At 43.9% G+C, this 8,393-nt stretch overlaps 1 pseudogene; it reads right to left on the bottom strand.

Annotated features, from left to right (window-relative positions):
* Positions 1 to 966: 966 nt before the first annotated feature.
* LOC123403281 lies at positions 967 to 7,685 on the bottom strand (annotated as a pseudogene).
* Positions 7,686 to 8,393: the final 708 nt, after the last annotated feature.

Consider the following 8,393-nt stretch of genomic DNA (forward strand, 5'->3'; position numbering starts at 1 on the left):
ACCATGGTAGTTAATCTATTCATTATTGTTGCATAGGGAATTCATCTCAAGTTCCTCTTTATCGGAAAAAAAATCTCATGTTCCCACATTGGATAATTACTGGAACAAACATCATAAATACAGATAGTCTCTAAGAGGCTATACTACATCATCGTTTCTCCTGACACGTAAAATCTTACTGCCCATCCACAAAGTACAGACGGGCATAACACTTGTCTTTGCCAAATAGATAGATGACCAAAATTTAAAAATAATGTTCAACTACAGTCCAAACTGCAGCGTCAAAGTAGGCTTCCCTTGTTGGAGTTAAACACGAAAGAATCGTGGCCATGTCGGATTCAGTACATGCATGTAGGTGTCCGACTAGGTTTCTAGTTCAATCACGAATAGAATTAGGATTAGTTGGCAGCCTAGCTAGCTAATATATATACTCATGTATACCCCTGTACTGAGAACCAGAATCGTGAGTTGAAATAAAACACAAGGCTCGTTACGAGCCTTTGGCAATACGCCGGTATCTCGTGTGCGTGCGTTTGGTGCTTCCGGCGGCTGGCCGTTGTGTGCGTACGTATACGTTGGCGTAGTTTGCTGCAGTTTCACATAGAATCGATCAGGAGCAGCGCGCTATTTTGGGATAGCTTTGCACTGCATTGGTGATCGAACAGGAGCCAGCTAGTGGTGTATCTCGACGTAAAGCAATTCGTTGAGTTCAACAAGTGGTTAGTCTTCGTCGTCGATCGTCACCGTGTCGTCGGAAAGTACTCGGCGTCGGGTCTGGCTAACATCCCTTTCACCACGTCTGCTCTGCATTCATGCATTCAAAAGCTCCAACCACATCCAGCAGGGATGTAGCTCCCCTTTCACCTGATCAAGCCAATGTTTTGATTATATCAGATATATACGACCACGCACCAGGGTTTAACATATCAAGAATTTTCATTTCCGTGCATAGCAGGATGCTAAACCTTACTAACAAGATCACCCATGCTATTAAATGAACCGCCAGTTAAATAAAAATTGTCAATACAGAGTCTGAGCTAACACACTGCTAATAGTTGTATCGATTACCATTCTTTCTGAGTTATGTAATTTTTATATACTAGCAACCAAGAGGGTTAAGCAGTTAAAGATTCTCACTAGCATTAGTGCCAATCAAGACTCGGAGCACTAGGATTCTCACTAGTAGTTTCTATTGAGAATCTTTGTTTGCACTAAGATTCTCACGAAGGGAACTTGATGGCGGGATAGTAGGACTTTAACTTGAGGGAACAGGACTAGGATTCTCACTAGCAGTTTGTACCCATCCTCACTAACAGGACTCAAAGCACGTAGTTAATGGTCTGCACTTCTTGTTCATTATTTTCATCCCCTGGGCCTGATGAAGCTGCTTCATCATCCTGCTCTGCATCCACCAAGGCAAATTGAATATGACAAAAAATTAGTGAGCAGAGCAACCCGACCATCAAATTAAGATGTAGGAGAAGCTATATGTTAATTTACCTCCCGATTTGGATGACCTGCTGGCCATGAAGTGCTGGCGACAGCATATCCCTCGCCCCTGACAGCGTCCTCCTTTGCTATCTCACGCACTTCCATGGAGTAATTCTTCCGCTTGGTGCTCAGCATGGCTGCATCATCCTCCAGTTCTATGACTATGTTATGCAATCTGCAGCAGGCATATATTATTTTACTTAGAGTTTCCAGATTGGCCGGCCACCACACCTCTCCCTGCAGGCACTTCCATGTGTCTTTGAGCCTTGCCATCGCCTTCAGAGCACAGGTTCAGGCCGCGGAGTGTCGCCTATTAAACTCTGCTTTGGTATCTGAGAGGTCTTCTTCCTGGTAAGGCGTGAGTAGCCACGGAAGAAGAGGATATCCTGTATCACCAATTATATATTCCCCGACTTCTGATCCATCCAATGCTACCTTTAGCTTGCTGCCATTCAGCCTACCGCCCTTCTCGCACCCATTAAAGAGATGAGAGTCGTACAATATGTTTATGTGGTTTATGCTACCTGCCGATCCCAACCAGATGTTTCTGAACCTCATCTCTGGATCAACGATCACTTGCATCTGAGTGGTCTTATTCTTCTCCCAGTTAGGTCCAAATGGGATTTGAGTTGCACATATAACACCACAACAGTTATTCATCTTGTGGATCTTCTCAAACTTGGATTTGATTTCATCCTTCTCATTGCAGTCTGGCCAGCTTGAGTGGTGGTCTGCCTGCTCCCACATAGCATCAACGAACCTCTCAGTTACTGACAAGGCGGTTGACTCGTTCACACCAACAGAGGATCCTACGATCCCTGTTGGCTCACTGGAATGCAGCCTTCTAAGAGCAACGGCTACCCGGTCTTGTAAAGACAGCACCCTTCCGTTAACAAAGGTGTAGCTGTTCATATCTTGCATTGACGGCTCCATCACCAAGCTGCAGATGTAGCTAAAGGTTTCTCTCGTCATTTTGAAGACAAACTGAAATCTTTGTGCATCCTCAAAATAAGACAAGGTTCCCTATATTAGAAGAAAACGTAAAAGATATTACACAACTCATAACTTGCAAGGCAAGATGCCTAGGAGAACAAATAGAGAACAAATATTTAGCAACATATGGAAGCGCAGTCAGATCCGACAGTAGCATTGGTCGATAAATAAGCATTACAAAACGATAAGAAGTTAGTTGTCTAAGGTAATACATCTATGTACTATATATTTTTTCGTCCTACTCTAGAAGGGTGTATTCAAAAGAATGAGAATGTAGGGAATATATTTAAACTGCAACATGCTGATGAAAGGTAGAAAATAAAGAGAATAGTTTAGATAACCAGAATAAATAGACAAATTAAGATGAACCAGCATTGCAAAATTACCTCTGGACATGAAAGAGAAGCTGACATTTGTCTCCAAGTTGTAGGGCTTAGCTGTGTACAAGACATACCATTTCCTGGAATTACCTCCTTCGCCTGCATAAGCCTTGACATGCCCAACATGCCTGAACTTGTCCCACTCAAGGCCAGATTGTCCCGCGGCTATGGAAGCAAGCAGTGCTAGGCGGCAGCATAACTCCAAATGTCTTGGGTTTATACCTCCCATGTATATTGGGAGTGTCTCCATGTCTTTATCTGTGAGCATGAGCCTCTGGAGTGCAGGAACACCCTCCAACACCTTCAGCTTTGGGCAGTCTTCGATGGTAAGCTTCTGCAGCCTGGGAAGATTAGTGATCCTCTCCAAGTCAAGGTTTTCATCCAGATCCAGCTCAACCAGAGATGGAAAGTTCTCTATAGAGATGAGGCCCTGGACATAGGATATGATTAATTTATTCAAAGCCCTTGCCTGGGATGCAAGGCCAGGAGGAAGACACTTCAATTTGCATCTATCTAGCGTAAGCACCTGCAAGACAGGAAAGGCTTGCACTTGCTCCTCCCAGTCCCACTCCTCCCATTCCACCAATCTTATTAATTCCATCTTATGCAATCTCGGAAATGCAGCCACCATTTGGGCAGGACGAGCGTTGTAGTGATTGTTGGACTGCATGAATTCAGGTCCAACACACTTGATGGCTGGAGCACAATTGATCTGAATGAACTCCAGATAGGGGAGCCGACACAAGCCATCAGGAAGCTGTGTGCAGCAAGCTAGGTCGACAATGAACAGAATCCTTAAGCTCTGGAGGGGCACATCTGATGATGACATCATCCACCTTGGGGGCCATCGGCCAAAATATCCTCTCATATCAAGAGATTCTAACCTGGGCGGAGGGCAGAGCTCATGAAACACCTTCTCCATTTGTTGTTGCTCTTCCTCAGAGACACAATCTTCCTCTTTAATCAGTCCATCATCTCCTAATATACTACCACAATTTAAGACTAGAGTAGTAAGATGCACCTTGTCAGCAAGCTTTGCCTTTGCTGCCAATGAGGAAGTAGTTATATTCTCCAATCCGTCCAAATCAAGAATCTTGAGCTGAGAAAGAGGACCCAACTCTTCCAAACTACAACAATCACCATCCACCTGGGCTGGAAACCCAAGTAATACCCTTAAGTTCGTCAGAGCACAAAAACCCCTGGGTATGCCTTTTATACTTGTTGCATTGAAGTTAAGGTACCTTAGCTGCCCTAACTTCACAATGCTACCTGGAAGTTTCACAAATTGTTTGCATCCAAAAAGGCTAATGTACTGCAAGAATTTCATATTTCCAATGCTATCAGGCAGACTAGATATATCAGTTTCTCGTAAGGACAAGTACCTCAGGTGCTTGAGTTCATGCAAAGATTCAAGCAATTCTACAACATGTGCAGAATCTATATGCAAAGTTTGTAGACATGGAAAATTAACTAACGAATCACCAGGCTTGATATTTATATAGCCAGTTGATATTAATGCCCTTAATGTCTTTTGTGCTTGCAAAGAACTCCACTCTAACCCATATGATTCTGATGCTTTGCTTTCCAGAGATAACCGAAGAAACTCATGTGCACTAAGTTTACTAACAATATTAGTTTCTCCACTATGAACTGCTAGTGCCTCATCTCTAGCCACAAATTGAGCAAATGAGCGTACAACATCATGCATGTTGCAGACATATTGATCAACATAAACTGTATTTGGCTCTATAAGATTCCTCAGTATCAGCTCCTTGTAGTACTTGCTTCCTAATTCTTCTATGTCATCTAAGGTCCCGTGAAGAAATCCTTCACTAATCCACATGCCAATGATTTCGTTCCTAGAAAACACTGCAGTTTTAGGGAGAAGGGAGTAGTGCAGAAAACATTGTTTGGCACAAGAAGATAAATCTTCATAGCTTAAATATACTGCATTGTTTAGCTCTTCGGGTATTCCTGATATTGACCATATAGAATCATCCAAAACTATCTTCCACTCATGCTGTTTTTTGTCCTTCTGACACAAGATCCCACCCATTACTTTGAGAGCAAGAGGCAAACCATCACATTTTCCAACAATCTGCACTCCAATATCCTTGAGCATATCAATTTCACATTCATCTGTCTCACTTGAGATTATCTGCAAGCAGTTGAACTGATAGAGTCAATAGCGGAGTGTGTTGGGCATAAGCTACGCATGGTGTGCCGGGCGCGAGCGTGCGTGCGCGAGCGGGGGGCACAGCGGGAGTGTGGCGGGTGTGCGTGCGTGTGTGTGCGCGCGTGAGCACAGGCGTGTCAGTGCGTCGCGGTGTGCGTGCGTTAGACTAGGGTTAGCTAGGCGTGCTGGTCCGGGTCTCCCAGGAGCGATCACTCGCGGGCTTTGTGTTAGCAGGGCGCGTTCGTGCGCGCGGTGGCCGCGACTAGAGCGGGCGAGATCGTGTGCAGCGGGAGGTGGGTGCCCAGGGTATAAAACCTGTGTGGGGTGCGTCTGTAACCAGTGTGGGTGTCGAGTTAGAGCTCGGAATAGAAGCCGTGGTTGCGGCGGCGGCGTACGTGCGCCGGGAAAATCCCCACCGTTTCCCTGTGCTCTCCTCTCCTTCCTCCCTCCTTCTCTGTTTGCGACAGTGTAGCAAGGCGAGAGGCAGTGCGTGAGAGAGCGAGAGGTGCCGGGGCAACAACAGAGTGGTTTTCCTTTAGAGAAAAAACATAGAAATTTGGTAACTGCTAGTGGAGAAAGAAACTCATGAATGATCAGTTAACGTACTGCCTAAATTGAACTATCAAGTGGATGAGCTGGTAAGTGAGGATGTTGCTGTCAACTCGGATGCCTATAGCATGTGCGAGGCTACAATCATTACATGTTCACCCAAACGATGTTAGGTTTTTTACTCTTTTAACCACAGGATGCTTAATTTAATCTATGATCTCAGAAACTAAACAGATTATGTGCTTAATTATGTGGATACATACTACAATACATATACTCATCCTCCAGAAAACAGAGTCATATTTTTTACCCAGAAAACCAGAGTCATACTTAATCTACAGTTACACAAGGGGGGTTGGTTGTTACATGTTTAAATCATCTATAATTCTATACAGGAAATTTTATAATTCTACCAATCACAAATAAGTTTTTTTTAGAAAAGGACCAATTACAAATAAGTAGAAGAATGAAGTACCATCTTTTGTTTTTTATCATTCTACCAATTGCAAATGATTGACTGTGTAGTTGTGAACATGATGGAAATGGAAGAACAATGACACTGTTTCTCACTTTTTATAAATGTAAGAACATTCATATGATCCTAATTACCAATTTTGTTTGGACTTGCATTTTAGGTGATGACTACGTATATTACTATGTATATTTCAATAAAATTAGCTTGCTAAAAGGGAAAAACAGTGCCAAATAAAGGAATATGGTTTACGGAGACACTATTAATTACTAAGGGATAAAACTATATATTCGAAAAAAGATGCATGTGGGAATATCTGTAGGAGCACAGATGACCAACTTTCATCAACCTAAATTTGATACCTAGGTTGAACTATTGCACTTTCTGTGCACACAATACAGAGTGTCCGAACTAGTTGCGGCAGGTGCATGTGTGGTGGCATAAAAATATAGTGTCCCTGTTGTATGGGTCCATGTTGTAATCTCAAAGAATTGTACATAAAAGAAGTATGCCCAATTATTATATCCCTACCCCAAATTAAGCATGAACGTAGTAATATTAAAGATGTATGGAATTTAGTTATGCACCTGTTTCTTGAGCAATGACCAGGCATCCTCCTCCTCTAATTTGTCCACATGGTGGTAGGGAAGCACAGCTTTCATCCTTCGAGCTACTCTTTCATCTCTAGTAGTGACGAGGACTCGGCTACCTTGAGCCACAACATTAGACAAGGATGTTTTAAGCACATCATCCCATGCTTCATGGTCCCAAACATCATCTAGCACCAGGAATAGCTTCTTCCCTTTCAAGCTGGTGGCAAGGATTGGCTGAAGCACAGCCAATGCCTTTTCGCGACCATGTTGTCCCCCAGCTTGCGTGATGATTGTCCTGAGCAAGTCAACCTTGTCGAAGTCCTTGTTGATGCTCAACCATATCGACTTCTCGAACTCGGCATTCAGGGCTTCATCGTTGAAGACCTTCTGGGCAAGAGTGGTCTTGCCGATTCCACCAACCCCAACAACGGCGACTACCATGATGTTGGTATTGACCTCCTTTTCACTCAGCATGATCTCGACTAGCTTTCTCGTGTCTTGTTCGATCTTCTCTCCGACTACACCGGACCGATCAAACTCCCCTGATGTCTCACGTCTTTTATTGCCAGAATGAGAGCCATGGACCTTGCTGTTGCGATCCTCATAGGAACCAAGAGGGATGAAGCTGAAAGCAGCGCTTCGCTCCATGATGATGTCGAGCCTCTTGTTGAGCGCCTTGATGCGGGTACCGATGTCGTGGGCATGGGAGGGATTCCGCATGCAGAAAAGCAAGGGGTTGCAGCACCCCACATTTGCACTGGACATACCGTGCTCCATGGCCTTGAGCTGGCAGAGGTCGAGGATGTCGGCAGCTTCATACATGGCACGCTTGAGCTGGGACACCCATTCTTGCACCCTCTTGTCAGTGATGTTTCTCCTGTCAGCATCAGCGAGGAAGTTCTTGAGATCCCTAAGCTTAATGTGCATCTTGTCGATCTCACGTTTGAATCCAAGCAACATGTGCACCTCTTCACTCGCCATCTCCGTCAGCATGTGTAGCACGTATGACGCAAAGGCATCCAGGACCATCGTTATATATGTTTGGTACGTTTTTTCTGTTACAAATTTTAACCACATATATCAAGATCATCCCCGCCACTTGTTGCAGCTGAAGATTGCCAGCCAAAACTAGTGAAAAAGGCAGCACTAGAATGCTAACATGGGTACATGAGGAACAAGTTATAATTTATGAGCATGTGCAAGCTACCTAGATTAACAGAGGCAAGCAAAGCCAACTAATCATACAGAGAGGTACAAAATTACCTTCAAGACGGATGTATGTTGGGTCTTGCTCTAGGCCTTCTGGAGCAACTCGTATTACAAGCTAGTACATGTGAAGGGCCTAATAAGGACGGGGCATTATATGTATATATAAGCTAAAGGGGATTACAAGCACCTTGTATGCGAATATATATACTAATCCGCACATTGTGATCAACGGATCAGGCTATCTGTCCACAAATTAAAATATGTGCTGAGTCTTGGATTGTTCATCAGACTGATCTGTTAGCTGGCAATTAAAATATGTAGCTGGTGAGGGGTATGATACAATTGATGCAACCTGTAATGTTAAGAAGCTGTAATACCTAGATATATCCGTCTCTTATTAAACGCTTTGCAGGGAAGGAAACACGTAAGCCAGGACCCAGCAGCATCCCGGTATTTCCCGGAAGGAAGTGATGTAGTTTACTTTGAAACGGTCTGTTTGTTCGGAAGGCCATAGCCAAAAGACTCCTTGT

Source organism: Hordeum vulgare, chromosome 6H (assembly GCF_904849725.1).
Source record: "Hordeum vulgare subsp. vulgare chromosome 6H, MorexV3_pseudomolecules_assembly, whole genome shotgun sequence".
NCBI lineage: Eukaryota > Viridiplantae > Streptophyta > Magnoliopsida > Poales > Poaceae > Hordeum > Hordeum vulgare.